Source organism: Ptychodera flava, chromosome 2 (genome assembly GCF_041260155.1).
Source record: "Ptychodera flava strain L36383 chromosome 2, AS_Pfla_20210202, whole genome shotgun sequence".
NCBI classification, from domain to species: Eukaryota; Metazoa; Hemichordata; class Enteropneusta; family Ptychoderidae; genus Ptychodera; species Ptychodera flava.
Genome location: NC_091929.1, coordinates 2,231,057 through 2,247,655, shown reverse-complemented (window position 1 = coordinate 2,247,655; position 16,599 = coordinate 2,231,057). Strand labels below are relative to the sequence as shown.

Genomic DNA, 16,599 nt, shown 5'->3' with positions numbered 1-16,599 from the left:
CACGCATGCGCAGTGGTACTAATCAACACCATTGATAAAGACGGCTGGATAGTTGTCGAAAGCTCTGGATAGAGAAATAATTCTCCCATGCAGTACCGATACAAAGTATTTAGCTACAAGAGTATATATATATATTATATGTATGTGTGTGTGTGTGTGTGTACATATACCGGGTATGAACATAAATATCTCAAGCATAATTGCTGTTCTTTACTATTATTGTTGTATTAATTCATAACTTCACTAAATGCTTCAGTACATATCAACAAAATTGTGTAGCCCCCCCCCATTCTTGTTCTCCACTTTTGAGCAACCCCCCCCTTGTAGCTTTCACTTTTTGAGTGACCCCCCTCAGACTCCTCTAGACCGTCAGGCCATAAATAATGATGGCTCCCTTATTTGCTCAGTGACTAAGTGCCGTGTGTTATGAGTTCAAATCCCATCATGAATTTATTAAATATTATGCTTTAAGCATAGGACTTTCTTATTCTTCAGTTTTTAGCCTTCAATTTTTATCATTGAAATTTGAAGGGTTTGTACTTGACATGTCATATTAATGTTTGCTGGAAAGACGGATATTTCATGAGTTAAATAGGTATCAATTTGTTCTCAGAATGCTTAGCAACTCTGACAAAATTTTCAGTCATCTAAAAAATATCACTATACTTGAATTTATGTGATTAAATTTCTGCCATAACAATTGCAAAACATCAAAATCATTACAAATTTACAAAATCTGACACCATTTGCCACATCACAGATTAATATTGACAACTAAACAATATTCTCAGTGTTTATGTGTCCAATTCCCATTTTCAAGTACATACTAGTGTAAAATGCCACAATTTACAGTAAATAATGATATTGCCTTATGTTTGCTCGTCCAAACCATTGAATTTTGTAAACTGAGAGTTAAGCATGTAATTTCGCTGTATACGACACTTGGAGCTTATTTACTTGACGAGTACAAATATAATGGTGAGTACAGTTACTCAGGCAGTCACATAGTGGCATTAACAATTTAGTTCACAAGTTATATCAGTGCTATATATTGATTGGGAGAAATACAGGTTTGACCAAGTCTGAACTTCACTTTATGTTTTTAGTATTCAACAAAAAATATCAGTCAAAGAGAGTTGTTAATGAAATTCAATTACTCATTGCTAAATTGGATTAAGGATTTCATTAATTATTGGTGTCGTTTTATAATTTGTTGAACAAAACAAGGATGAACCAAAGAGGCTATTTTTGTCTCAGGTTTTTGATTGTATATGTTTATCAGGAAGATAACAATTATTGAACAGTACCTATTTCCATCAATGCAATGAGATATGACAATTAGAGAGCAACAATATCATAACCAATCAATAGGTATAGATAAATTGTAGCTAAAAGTTATGGACATATTATATGGTACATATTTACTGTTGTCCACTAATCTTTGTGTTCATGTAAATGACACCCAAAGAATAAACAAATGTTATACAAATGCACTTATGCTTCATGATTGAAACTATTTTGGGGTATTTACTTTTTCTTTTATTATCTTATAGGGTCTTTTATATATTTGATGAAAATGGTGATTATTTAGCTATGTCATAAACTGTGTCAAAATAATGCTGAAAATTCCACTTCATGTGGTATCCAAAAATAGTCCTAATTGAGTTAGATGTAGATGTTATTCCTGGGTTGAGTTTTCATGTGTTTCTTAGGGGAAGGATTAATATGTGATTTCTCAACCGAAGCTAAACCCCTGAAGAATTACAGCACATAAAAGTGATTTATGGTTGAGCAGAAATGAGGTGATGACCAGAGCAGAACAAAGCAGTGAGGTGTCACCATTGACAGATGAGATGCTAAAAATACCCTAGGCAAAACTTCCTTATTGATGAAGGCTTTAATGATTGATAATGTGCAGCTTTCCAGCATTTTAGAATTGTTTGTCAGAGATTGTCTTGATCACTTTTCTGAAGTATCTTTTCTAACTGCTCTGGATTATATCCTCCCAGTTGTTGTGCAAAAGAAAAAGTCACATCTTACTATTTGAGGTTTTAATTTTAATAGCACTGGCAACGGCACAAATAAAGTATATATTTAGTAAAAGAACAATAATGTTGTCTGGGTCATTCATATGATTTAATGTTTATTTCTTTTTAAAATAAATCTTAATTTAAGTAAAGTCTAAACTTTAAGGTGAATTTTACTTTTGCACTAACAATTTCAGGATATTTCACTTTCTGTGGTTAAAGTTAAGCATGCACAATACGTACTGCTCATTAATCCTTTCAAAGTCATAATCCAGATATCTTTTTTCTCTTTTAATATATACAAGAACTTTTAATGTTTTTGGTATAGATGGCACAACAGACATTTTGTGTAAAAATAACATGGTTCTGCATAAAAAATTTTAACAGGAGGTACACATAGTTATAATATTGGCAATTTGTCTAAACCCATAAGCCAGCTGTCGGGTATTTTTGCATGAGCCAAATCTCCACCTTAGATGAACTCTAAAGTAACAAATAGTTGAAATATTGAGTCAGTTGTCTCAGCATGTAATAGGATTCTTAGCCAGGTGGGCATGCTGCAAGTCCCATACGGTAATAATCCTCATCAACAATTTTACATATTGCTGTTCTCATGGGAAGTCAGAATGCCTGCCTGCACAAATATCGTACTCTGAAGATTGACCAGAATTCAAGCTTTCAGAACTGTGTGCTTATAATTTTTACAGTCAACTTTTAAGATCCTCTTTTTATAAGACTTGTTAAAAAACAGATTTTTTTGGTTTCCATTCTATTGAGACTCAGAAATAGTTGACATATAGTCACCAGCCGTATGTGAATCTACACAATAACAGTTTGAGACAATTCTTTGGAATATACATAGAATCAATAACTATTTGCACAGTTTACAATGCTACAGAGCATGGTGAATGCAAAATGTGGATATGCACAGTGATGATCAGCTAAAATAAATCATATTTAGATGGAAATATTGCAAAGAATGCTAGACAACCTTCAAATGCCTCCAAATTGAAAATGTTTAAAAAGAGAAATTACTGCCTTGCTGAAGTATCCCACCATGTATCACTATAATGTGTATTTTGATTTTCTTATTTTGAGATATTTCTAAAGACTGAGTAAAATCGTATAGCAAAATTTACTTTTGTAAAAACCTACCAACTATTGATTCTCAAGATGCTGGGAGACATAATGTGTTTTTCAGAGGAAGCTAATCTCACTGAGGTTCTCAGCGATTATGGAATATCTGATTTTGTAAATTCATTGCTGACATTTTCTATATGGTAGAATGTCATTCAATGAGGCATTGTCTGCAGTGAGTAAAGTTTTCCCTCTCTCTTATTTGTACAAAGAAATGAGTTAAATTGCTTCTATTCCTGTCATGTTGCCTAGGAAACTGATATCAGAAAGTCAGAAGATAATATTGTCTTTGTTATTTTAAAGCAAGGATATGTCGTCAAATTGTGTTTTTTAATTTTCTTATCATCATGATTAGTTTTCCCTAAAGAATAGAAAGAGTGTATTTTCTTCATCAGTTGTTTTCATTGCTCAAATATTCAAAAGGCCCTGGGAGGGGGAGAGCACAGCCTTAAAGGGTATCGATAAATGTGTAAAAGTTAATTTCTACTCCCTTGTTCACCTCATGTAGACTTCTGACTCAGGAAATTTTGAGAAATTATAGACTTTTGATCCCTAAGTTTCCTTGAAATACAATGTCCATTTAATACTTGTAACACAAACATACTTTATAATTGTGAGCATGGAAGATATTATTTGAATTTCCCTCTAATATAATTAAACTTATTCTTGGCTTTCAAAACACTTCAACCCAAAAGGTTTTATTTCAAATTGCAAAGGTTTAGAATCTTTGCTTGTGCCTCTGCCATTATTGTTTCATGAGAAGATGACACGAAAGGCCATTGATCTTGTCTTTATAGATTGAACACAGTGATAGTGTCAGCTTGTTTTAATGGAATGATTCCCGGGAGACAATGCCTTTAAAACTCACTTTCTGCCAATGACTTCAAATGCAACGTTGCCTTGTCAGTGTAACTAGAACTGACTAAGATATGTAAATGAAAAACTGATGCTCCATAATTGATATTCCACCGTCATTTTAAGTTTTTCCAAAATGAAGAATCAAGAAACGTTACTGTATATCAAATCAAATAAGATATTTATGCATAGTAATCTGCCCATGGTTCAGATGTTGAAAGAACTCAAAGTAATAAGCCAGTGAAGGATATTGTATTCTAGATTAAAATAAAGCAACTGATAACTCACTCTTTCCAAGTATTAGTGAAATAATTCAGCTGTAACCATAGCAACCAATATTGACCACCTAACTCAATGGTCATTGTCATTTGGATATAATTGCAGCCACAATGAGTTTTGGAGGATTTCCCTCAAGTTTCCTTCTAAGATAATTAGTTATAATTGGATTAGATCATCATCCTCTTGTGCTTGAAATACATATTATAATTTGAGTGCACTTTCCACTGATACTTGCGTACTCAAAGATATAGATTCTAATCTACATCTTTGTTTTAAGTTTCTTTACTGATTTTCTTTTTACTTAGAACAAATGCATGCTGCTTCTATCAAATGTTCATATTATCCAGGTTATACTGGGTGTCAACTTTATCCTTTTTGTTTCTCTTTATTTTACTAGGCTAGATCTATCTCAGAAATTAGGAAAAACTCATTTTTTGTATACAACTCCCAATATGTGATAAGTTTGAAAGAACTTATGTATATTACATATAAATAGTTCCACTAGTTAAAAAGAGGTTTGCAGACCAACTATTTAATCTTACTTCATAGACATACTGATGTTGGAATAGGATTCATGGCATTAGGAACTTTTGCCAGATTGACTTTCAGCGAAATCATTAATTTCCAACTACAACAACATGATAATTCATGTAAATCACAGTTATATCTGTATGCTGCCTACAATCCATCATTGCTGAGAGAAATCAGAACATACAACACAACAGAAAATGTATTTCAATAAAGCCTATTTGAATCAGGGAGGCTATACATTTCAGCTTTTGGGGTACTACATATTAATGGATCACATCTTTTCCTTTTTTTGCAGATATATAAGAATAACTGTCAAGTCTTTGTGTAAGAAAACTTCAGGATTCACTACTTTGAGACATGTAGCAGTATAACACAAACTTAGCAGCTCTATCAAGGTGAATCTTTTAAATCTATTTGTATTTTGTGTGAGTGTGTGGAATGTTCTTTATTCCTTAAAGATTAATAATATTTATTTTGTGTGCTCATTGCCGCAACAGTGTATAACTGACCCCAAAATCGGGGCTTTTTTTGCAAAATTTGTTTCTCTTTGTTTTGTTTCTTGTTTTATTGGAAACAAAAGTTCTTCAGAAAACTTAATTTTCAGTATTTTTCTCTGAATTTTGCTGCCTTTCAATTATTGATACAACATGTCCTTGTCTTAGTTTTGAAAAAGACTTTTCAGTTGAATTCTTTTGAATCAATTACAGATCTTGTAATGAATGCAGAATTTGCATAAAAAGCTCTTCCATTGAATTGTAGCTGATGGAGTATAGAAATATTCAATCAACTTCTGCCTCATTGATAATTTGATTTAGAATGCAAAGAAAAAAAGGAAATTGTAGATTCAACTTTTATGACTCTGCTGGAAGAGATAGCTGTTCTCATATGTACACATTCTATGTTTTGACATCAAGGTCAAAGACAGTACAATGAAACAAGGTACTTCAGATAACCGGTCATAGTTAGAAAACGCAATCTTGCCATAACCGGGCTTTGCCTTCTTCCATCAGTTCTTTTGCTAATTTGTTGTAATTTGCCAACCAAATAAAATTTGTCATTTTCTTCTACATAAAGAATTGCCATTTAATATATAGATGTGTCACAAATTAAATCTGAATCCAATATGACAGAAGTATAAATAACTTCAGCATAAACCATTCGGGAAAAAAATATGTACACTAGCTTGTTATAAGATATTCTGATGATGAATTTGTTAGGGATGACTACACAGCTCACACATATGGCAGAAGTAATCGGGAAATTGTACTTTCCTGGCCTGATGTGGGGCTCACAGGTCTGACTATGGTTTAACTTACAGGAAACAAACAGTTGAAAGTCATATTGTACTTATGCAATATTCTGTTTTAATTGAAATTAGTCTACGGGTGTAGAACTATTATTAAATGCTTTATGCATTAAGAAATACATTTGTGAATGTGTGTTTGATGTACATTTAAGCACAACATTCATAAAGGACTACATTGATCAGGTGATTTCCACATATAAGAGTCCATGGTAATTGAAATTGGCTCAATCGATCAACATCACACAAACGGAAATTGTAAGAAAGATGTTTGGTCTACCTTTGTGGCATTCTATAGTCAGGGTGATGTACTTTTAGTTCAAAGCAGGATAAATCTTTCATTTTGTTCATTACCCTGTGGCGAACTTTTGGGTGAAAGCATGGCACCGTCATCAATATCATTTGCAGTTGGTCTGCAGCTCAGGTAATATTTCTGTCTGGCTCGAACTGATTCAACAACAAGTTAATAAAATCTCATCAAATTTAGACATCACACCTGCATTGCTTTTGAATAAGTTTTATTGTAAGAATGAGGCCAAATAAAGACATATGTTTGTTTCCAGTAACATGCCTCCAAAAATTTGTGTAGGTAGGTCGGAGGAAATGTTTTTTTACTTTTCTGTTGTGTTGGTTGAGACCCATAAAATACGGTAAAATTGAGATAATTTTTCTTGAAATGTTTTGAAAATGTGGAAAAAATGTCTTGGGTTGCCTGGCTTTTTCTAGGGTAGGTCAAGTTACCGGAGAAGCACATATATTTTTATTTGGCCTGGGATGAATTTTCATCACGTGTAAAGCCTGTTTCAGTATCCTGACAAGTACATGACAACTACCGATCAACCTTCTTAATAATAATAGGTACAATAAATGGTTACTTTTTGAATAACATCAATTTTTAGAGCACTTAAAATCATAAATAATAGGGAGAAATTACTAAACTTTAACATATTAAAAATATCTCTTACAATAATCACCTTCCTTTAATCCATCAAAAGAGAGTCATCATATATCGAGTGATAGCTAGGGTATCAACAACGAAGGTTTTCTGAGCTTTTTAGAAAAATCGTCTGCTCTACAAATATTGATATTGAGTTCTTGAATGGACATTTGAACAAGTTGCTTTGAAGCATAGAAAACAATACAACAGATACAAACCATTGTTTGAATCATGAGCAAAGTATGTTCAATAATTCATTTGTAGGATTTCCAACCAATGTTACTGTGGCACCACAGTTTTTGGCCTTGCAGATTTTGATACAAACCTACTATATGACAGAGGGAGCGGATTAATGAGTTGATAGAAGTTATACTGTCCAGTATAGATAGTTATATAAAATATTTAACAGTACATGGAGTATGCAAGGTCACAGACCAAGTTCAAGGTTATCAGTAACTGTATGTTACACAGTTCTAGTCTTGGTGCATATAGAGGAGCAATCAAGCAGATCACTTAACATTCATTTAAAGGTATACTGTCACCTGTTCCAATTTTGCCACAGTTACCAATGCATACAATGGAAAGATAAAATCAAACCAATCACAGAATTTAAGCAGGTGGTCACTTTTTAAAAACAGCGCCCTCACATGGATATTTTGAATACAAAGGAACGCCCATTTGACCATATATGGGCATATTTAGATTACAGGTGACTGTATACCTTTAAGAGATGTATTTGAATCAACATTTCTTAATTTTTGTAATTGACATCCACTGAATGGCACGTTTATGATTACTTGTCAGCCATCACAAAATGATTGCTATTCTCCTATCAAGCAATTATCTCATCTTGCAAATTGTAGGAATATGCCGATGTAATCTGATAGGGACTTATTTAACTAAAATATAATTTTATAAGTTAATTGTTTTACCCTACAGCATTGTTAGCATTATCTGTCATGATATTTTTACTTGAGCACTAGGATTGATTTCAGATTGAACTAATGGAGATATCGTTGTCATATTGCACCAATCCGGGGGAGGTTTACAACCTATGGTGTGATTTCTTTGCAGAGAAAAAAGTGTCGGTAATTTTATACAATTTTGAAGAGACAAAAATTGTTTCTTTTATAATGGCTGTGTTTAAACCTAGGCAGGTGGGTCGGGATTTTATCCTTCTATTTTGAGCAGCGGATCAATAAGTATTAAATTCGGCAAATTTCCACAATTTCATGGGACTTACAAATTGTTTTATATTCGCAGAAAAAATATCTAGGTTTGATAGGTTACAACAAGTGCGTAGCATCAGTAACCGTGCAGACATCTATCTTGGCCTCTTGAAATCAGTCAGAACATCTGTTGAGTAGATGCCCGCTAGAAATAAAACTCTCTTTGCAAACAGACTTATAATGATCAGAAGGCACACATTTTAGGATAGTAAAAAACTGCTGACTATCAAGAAATCAGTGAATGACTGTTGCAATTGGAAAAAAACTGTAAATTGGAGGGAATGAGCAATAGAATAAGTTGCACGTAAAACGAATTACATTATATTGAAAACACCAACATGAAGGACTCTTGAATGACGCACTCCAATGAATATTGGATAGCGATCGATTGGTTCAATGCAGTACAAATAAATTCTTGACTTTAGATTTTGATTGATACTGAAAAAAGTCACTTTAATAGCAGCCCTTCAAGGTCTATGACATGTCAAGTTGATTCAAATCCAATCGTTAGTATGTTCCTTGTCCCCTTCAAGTCATTATCTACCATTTCACAAGGACTTGCCATCTGTATGATTTTCTATGGCGACAATAACTTGGTGAAGGCAGGTATGGCTATTCTGCCCAAGTAAATTAAGCATCATACACCTTATTTGCAATCCTCTGTAATCTGAGCGTCCCGCAGAGATGTATTTTGCTACATTTGTCTTCCTATTCATGTATTCATCCCACTGAATTTTTTCATTGGGAATGACGTCGACCACTTCAGCTCAACAAATACGCTATTCATGTTGCTCTGATGAAAGCAATCAGTGGTGTGTTGTCAAATGTGATAACGACATGTGGCAAATTTCTATTTGCCAGTTGACAGGACTGGAGGATGACTTGTTACTACTGAAGCATTAACATATCTTCAACACTGTATACTATAGATCGTTTGATGAAATCAACGCTTTCCAACATTACTGATTGTAAAACCAATTACAGTAGCAATCATGAAAATATCACAATTATGAGTTATGATGCTGTCTCCATCCTGCAGTCATTTCACTACCTTTCAATATTTGCCATGTACTTATACATAATTGTTTTCCACTGAAGCTATCAAGATTGAGGCTGTTCATGATTGCAAGGTTCCACAATGGTCTTATTAAAAGATTTCCGAAAAATAAAATCCTCTTTTAATTGAAAAATAACACACAAGGAAGAATGTGCTAGTAAGTATGCAAACAACACAATCTAATTTTAATAGGTAAAGGATGCGCATCGTCCAATAAGCAAAAAGTGTGGGACAGATCTATAAAAATGCACGAAGAACCGTATGTGCGTTCTTATGTTGATAAAAGTATATCAGAAAAACAAAAATAATCCCGTTAAAATATTATGAATTATCAATCGCCAACACTGAAATATATGTTTGCAGGGTCAACTGACTTCAGATTGTAATCTATTGCACATCAAGGATCTTGTTAACGTGCATAGTCTCTGTGTCCTCAATTTATCATCTTATTAAACATATCAGGTGTATGACTCAATAGTTAGTAACTATGTCAAGTTTCCAGAAATGTGCCAACTCAAGGTTGCATGATTTGCATTCGAAATTTGTAGTAAATCCTTTTTTTGAAATCATAGGTTTGGAAACCACTTCACAACTTCCATCAGCACGGATTACAAATTTTCGTAATACCCTAGAAAAGTTTTTAAGCGATTGTGAATATTCAATATTGATTGTAAGTATGCTTGTGATTGTGAGATTGTAATCAGCATAATTTGCATAAATGAACCATAATTGTGACGTACTTTCAAAATTAGGTATGATTTTGGAAGACAAAGTGCAAAAAAAAAGGCAGGAGCTTCATATTGTTTGCTGATGGACATTGTAGATTAATGCATATGTAAATGGGAAGATTATTGTATCTCTATATGGAAGCATTTATTAGCTGTTTCTGGAGATTATTGTTTTAGAAAGGCCATGGAGGTAGCAGCCACCTCCTTTCACAAGGCTGTACTCTCTCAAGTCATTTTGTCGTGCAAGAAAGTCACTGCTGTAGAACCCAAGGTTCGGTCACATATCTTCACAGTGACTCATGTAGATGATATTTTTGGCCTCAAAGATCACAAGTATTCCTACTGCTTATGTTAAATCGTAGGCTTGTTGACCAGTATATTTATCAAGAGTCTACCAGGTATAATGGGTATGTTGTGACTTTGTTGAACATGTTTGACTAAATCACGATAAATGATCTCCTAAATTTTGATAAAACCTGAACAAATAAGCATTTCAAGGAGCGTGATTTATAACTTGACGAGTCAAAGTTGTTGTGCTCTCCAATCACCTGAAAATATCTTTCATGAAACATAGGTATTAAATGGCAAAGGTGTCGTTATGAGGGAAACGGCCCCTTCATCATTTTTCTAGTGACCAGGTGACATGATAGTTTGAGTTCCCTTTGTTTTCTATGCTTATTTGCATGACCAGGTGTTTATGAATAATGTATTTTTTGTCATATATAAACGTGTGCATTGCCACGTCGCTTTGACTTTACGTAAGTGTTGGGATTGTCAGAAGTCCATGTCCGCTGAGTTTCCCAGTTTTGAAGACCAAGGCCGACTTTACAGACTTTTTCCTGCTAGTGCCAAAATTGTGACTGCAGTCTAGAAACTTTGTGTGCCTGTTGACGCCCAAGGACGTTCTGGTATCAGAGTTCCTTTGAGTACATTGCAGTTATTTGGAAATGTCCTAGTGGTAGGAGTTCATGCTGTGACTTTCTTTGAAGATTTTTGTACTTGTGCGTCGAGCTGCCACGTGGCTGTTCTCCATGATCTGATTCATCTGGACGGAGTTGGCACGGTGGACCAGCGTGTTTCAAGTTAAGAGAGCTCTCATCATCGGGCCTGTGGACACTTTCTGTTATTTATTTAAAGCTAAAACAAATACATATTTTGTTACTTGGTCACGTTGAAAGTAGAGATAATTTCAATATTGTAAATTTATTTTCTTGCTGTCACTACTTGACGTTCTTAAATAAGAATAAGGAAATTTATCAACAACTTGTGTATAGTTTCCTTTATTTGACCATTTTTTGTTGCGACAAGTTGGTCCGCTGGGAATTGTACCACTTTGCTAAAGACAATTTAAGACACCGATTTCTAGGTCGACTGAATGTGAGCACATATGTAACTTTTAACCAGATAAATAATAAAGTGGTGCCACACCCAAATGTGGCAGCCCCATGTGAATTTTCAAACAGACAGTGAAATCAGTACATAAACCTATAAGAATTTTTACGGACCAACATGATTCCATCCAACAGATCTCATGGGACTGAATATACTTCACTGAGACAAGGTATTCTCTATTTTCATTGTAATATGTGAAGTTTTGAAAAATTGTGGGAAATTTAAGATTACCGTAACTAAACTATGTAAAATTCCTGGCTGTTTTGTAACAAATTATTGTTTTCATAATAGTGCAAGAAAAAATCACTTTATTGGTAGAAATAATATCTGAAAATTATTGGAAATATTTGAAATTGAACAAAGTCAATGACTTTGCAGCTCACGGGCCTTCAAAACTTTTGTTTGCTAGTATTCTATTTGACAGCTGGTCGGCTTATTTTGTTTTTAGCTCGCTGCATTATTCCCTAACTATGGGTCTGATTTTGACAAAAAGTCCCTAACAATTGGTCTGTTTTTAACAATACACATGGGTAGATGTTTTAAACTTGGGCCGAACATCCCCGTATGAAAATATTGAGAATACCCACACCCCCCCCCCCCCCCCCCCCCCCCCCCCCCCCCCCAGCCCCCCCGCCTCCCCCCCATGTCGATGATATATCGTTTCCTTCATATATATATATATGAAAGATACAGGTGTGAAGTAGGAATATAGACCGATGAGTACGGTGGATATGGCGTTACACCTTGCCTATTTCAGGAAATTACAGTAGAATCTATCGATACACGCGTACTTCAACACAGTAGTTAAAGATATTGAATTGTATGTAGCACCCGAATTGCCTCACACATTTGGATGCCAAGCTGGTTATACATCACTTACATGTACCGTAGCCAAGAGAAAATGAGTCATTGGATATATGTGATCTAGGTCAGAGCAATGATCTCACAGTCTTTGATCACGTGTGAAATGTGTGATTTCTGACCCATATATTAATGTCACCTTATTCAGACAATATGGTTTATATAGCAATTTACGATGCAGAAAAGGAAGCTGCTTAACGTATCGTAGGTATGTCTTCTAATCACCGTCCATTCAACTTCTAATTCAAGGTCATAGACAGAGGCTAACGATCTCATAGTTCCGGGTCATTCACAAACCAATTATCCGTCAGTTCGGAAAGATAACGATTTTCCTTTAACTTCATTTATAGCTCCGTAAAAGCTTGGTGCGTGTTAGTTTTTCCAGTCAATAACCGACAGTAATTGCACATTTTTTGCATTAATTACATTCGGTTATGCAGCCATCCATGGCAACCTTTCTTGTGTGAGCGATCTTGTAATTATTCGAAGTAACGGCAGAAAATCTAACATTTTTGTAATTTTACGTAAAAATTCGATACAGCTTTATCTGCGTAACACACGATGTGATGATAGAGTAAATAATTTTTAAAAATGTGTTAATAAGGCCATACGTGACCAATTTGATTATACACGTGACCAATCAATGAGACGTTTGCACAAAATACAAACCCTTGACGTAATAGGGAGTAACACCTGAACACATCATCAGTTGTATGTAGGGAAAGGCAAATGCAACACCTATTATGACCTCGCGCTACGTGAGTTCTTAGCATTTCGTTCCGACGAGTAATCAGAGTATTGTCAGTATTGTATTGCTGTATTATGTATCTATCAGCAACTATTCGTAACAGCGGTCATGCCGCCATGCTTGAGGTTTAATGTGCGTGCACTGGTAGTTCTAAGTCCGATTTATGTACGACAGCAGTACACACTCTTTCGCAGTAGCGATGTGTACTAGCTGCTGGAGGAAAGATAAAGTCATGATTAATATGCTAATAAGTATGATTTATACCATGAAAGATTTCGTGTAAAGGGAATACCGCAATGGCTGTCTTGCATTTGAACAAATTCAAACTCTTTTATTTTGCTTGAATAAATTGCCAGTGCTACCGTACTGGGATTTTGAACAGGAACAATGACACGCACGTCTGATTCTGAGATGTGCATGTGCTTTCCGCTACCTAAAGCTAATTTGTCCTACATGTCTGGGATCAGTCGTGATGACCTTATGTATTGATGATAGGCATACGCAAATCAGTACAGCTGTGTCCCACAGCGTTGTTTGTGTCGCCTCCCAGCTAGTCTGAGTCCTGAATGGATTATAACAGAGTTGTTACCGTACAGACTTTTGTCGACTTAACATTTATTTAAAATACAAGGTTCGTTATCCTGTGTACTTTTACGCTGCCCTAACACTGCTGAATGTGAATAAAGGATGCGAATAAAAGATGCGACATTGTGAAGTCGATGATCCAGTCAGTTTAAAGTGTGAGTCACTGTACGAATTGGTTAGGCTACCAATGTTTTTGACCATCCAAAATTTATATTAGCGAATATTAGGATTTCGTATCATCAAGAAGAGACGTTGATATTGAGACTGTCCTCTTTCCATCACAGTTCAATTCAAAAGAAATAAACGGAAAAGGATAAAATCTCCCCACATTTTTCATAAAATAAGGACTTCTTTCATATAGCAAGCAACTTCGAAAGGTTGATGTTGACTGCAAATATTCCTGAATGTGAGTCTCACACTGTCATGGATTAATACGTAACTTACAGTGTTAATGTCTGGAGTAACGCAACAAGCTGTCCGCAATAACCCTTATCAATCCAGGAGAAAGTAGAAATTCCTTGAGTATGTTCCCTGCAATCCATATGTGTAACCAAAATGGCCGTGTCACTGTTCATTATTTATTAATATACTCAGCCATTTCTTATTGGCCAGTCTTATCTTAGTAGTACTGATGAAGATTTCATAAATTGAAATATTTAAAGAAAATCTTACAAATGGTTCAAGAGAAATATAACTCTGTTGGTGAATTGTGTTGCTAGTGTCTACTGATCAAGAAATGACTTGAATTGATCTTAGATCCACATTTTCAAATAACATCGACAAATGTGTTTCAAGTGGCAGTTGTCTGGTGATCGTCAAATGCAGTAAAATGGCACAGTCAACAACACATGTGTTTTCCGACTTTACATTGAATGCCTATGTGTCCATCAGTCTAGGACGACAAATACCGCACGGTAATTCTGGTACGCAGTTCATTTAGCTGACACAAACGCCATAGTAACGAAAAGAAGAGTCATGCACGTGATCAATCTATCAGAAAAATCAGATTGGTTTCATTTAGGGGCAACTTCCAACGTAGGTTTCTGACCAGCTTTCAATTTCGCGTTCAGTCTTCAGTGTTTAAACACACTTTCATCAAAGCACGAATTCCTACTACATAAAACGGTCTGCACGTCTGTTGAACCAGAAAGATGTGAATCTGATGTAATGATGCAGACACTTCGCAGATATCCAAAATACAACAGCCTAATAAAATTCACATCTGAATTTTTTTGAAAATCTCATTTTGTTTTGATGATGCTATCACAGATAGTCGGATAAATGGCCTTTGCACCTAACTTGCTCAAATCGTCAATCGATGTAATTATATGTCATAAAGTTTCACTGAGTAAAACATTTAACTTTCTGGAGTTTTGAAGTTTATTAATATTTAAGCGAATAGGTTTTGCCATTTGCAGTAGCCTAATGTGACTGAACCTTTAAGTTATATTTGTGCTATGTAATCGACTTTACTCTTATTAAACAGAATTTGTTTGTTTTACGGTCAAAATGCAAGATAAGCGGCTTCAGATGCTTTACTGTGTTTTCATTATGGAATGCACTGTCCGGAATTATAATTCATTGATATTACCACAGTGCACAGTGACTGCTTAATAACACTGCCCGATACCTCTCTCGTGTGTTTAAGAAAAAAGTACAGAGAACACAAAGCATTTTATTTGAAACCAAATGTAGATAAGATGAAATGAAGTACTTTAATAGATATTAATGATGTCTGGCGAAACAGTCACGACAAAAGGATTACTGCAACCTCTTGTGGTTCAAGTATTGTAAGATCGTTTTCTCTTTGTAATATCTGTCGAAAATGTTAAAATAGCCATACCGCATGCCGGCAGATGATGAAAGGGAGGTTCACTTATATTTGCAGAAATATCAATTGATGTATGGGATATGTATGTCATTTAGCAATCAGGCCAGAGTTTGTCAGATAGTGTTTAATCCTGAGAACAAATATAAGTTGAATGTCATCAAATTGACATGTCATGGAAGCTAAACCAATGGTTTGCTGGAGCCATCGATGGACATGCTACAAACCAAGGAACTGTTTTATTGAACTACCGTGGTGATTTCCTAATGGTAGATATCCCTTATCAAAGATAAACTATATTATTGTGAGCGATGTATATTCGTTATTAGTTTAACATGAATACTAGGGTGCAAATATTAAATGAAGAACCAACAAAACCACAGGTCCCCTTTACAAAAGAATCAAAACGTCATGAATCATTAAGATTTGATTTTAAGGGTTCATTTTAGCTCATAAGATGCGGATTTTCAGTTGGTGCAGGCATCGTAAGTTTTGCTTTTACCTGCATTTTGATACCTGCTTCACCTGCATGTTGGTACCCGCTTCACCTGCATGTTGGTACCCGCGTCACTTGCATTTTGATACCTGCTTCACCTGCATGTTGGTACCCGCTTCACCTGCATATTGGTACCTGCTTCACCTGCATATTGGTACCCGCTTCACCTGCATTTTGATACCTGCTTCACCTGCATGTTGGTACCCGCTTCACCTGCATATTGGTACCCGCGTCACTTGCATTTTGATACCTGCTTCACCTGCATATTGGTACCTGCTTCACCTGCATATTGGTACCCGCTTCACCTGCATTTTGATACCTGCTTCACCTGCATGTTGGTACCCGCTTCACCTGCATATTGGTACCCGCGTCACTTGCATTTTGATACCTGCTTCACCTGCATGTTGATACCTGCTTCACCTGCATGTTGATACCTGCTTCACCTGCATGTTGGTACCTGCTTCACCTGCATTTCGATACTCTAGCGTCCATCTTCTTCTCCTTCTTCTATTTGGTGTTTGAAATTTCAGCCGAGTCAGCTTCTGTACAGAGTAAGATTTCTATCTTACAGCCAGAGTACGCATTAGGAATCATCCTCACGGTGCT

The 16,599-nt window shown here is 35.3% G+C and overlaps 1 protein-coding gene across 2 annotated transcripts in view; it reads left to right on the top strand.

Annotated features, from left to right (window-relative positions):
- Nucleotides 1-16,599, top strand: part of LOC139151373 (putative diacyglycerol O-acyltransferase MT1468) — a 388,693-nt gene that overhangs the window by 335,974 nt on the left and 36,120 nt on the right. For both annotated transcript variants that reach the window (XM_070724151.1, XM_070724143.1), the window contains exon 2: nucleotides 5,125-5,224. The gene's annotated coding sequence lies outside the window, so the exon portion shown is untranslated. The remainder of the gene's footprint in view (nucleotides 1-5,124; nucleotides 5,225-16,599) is intronic.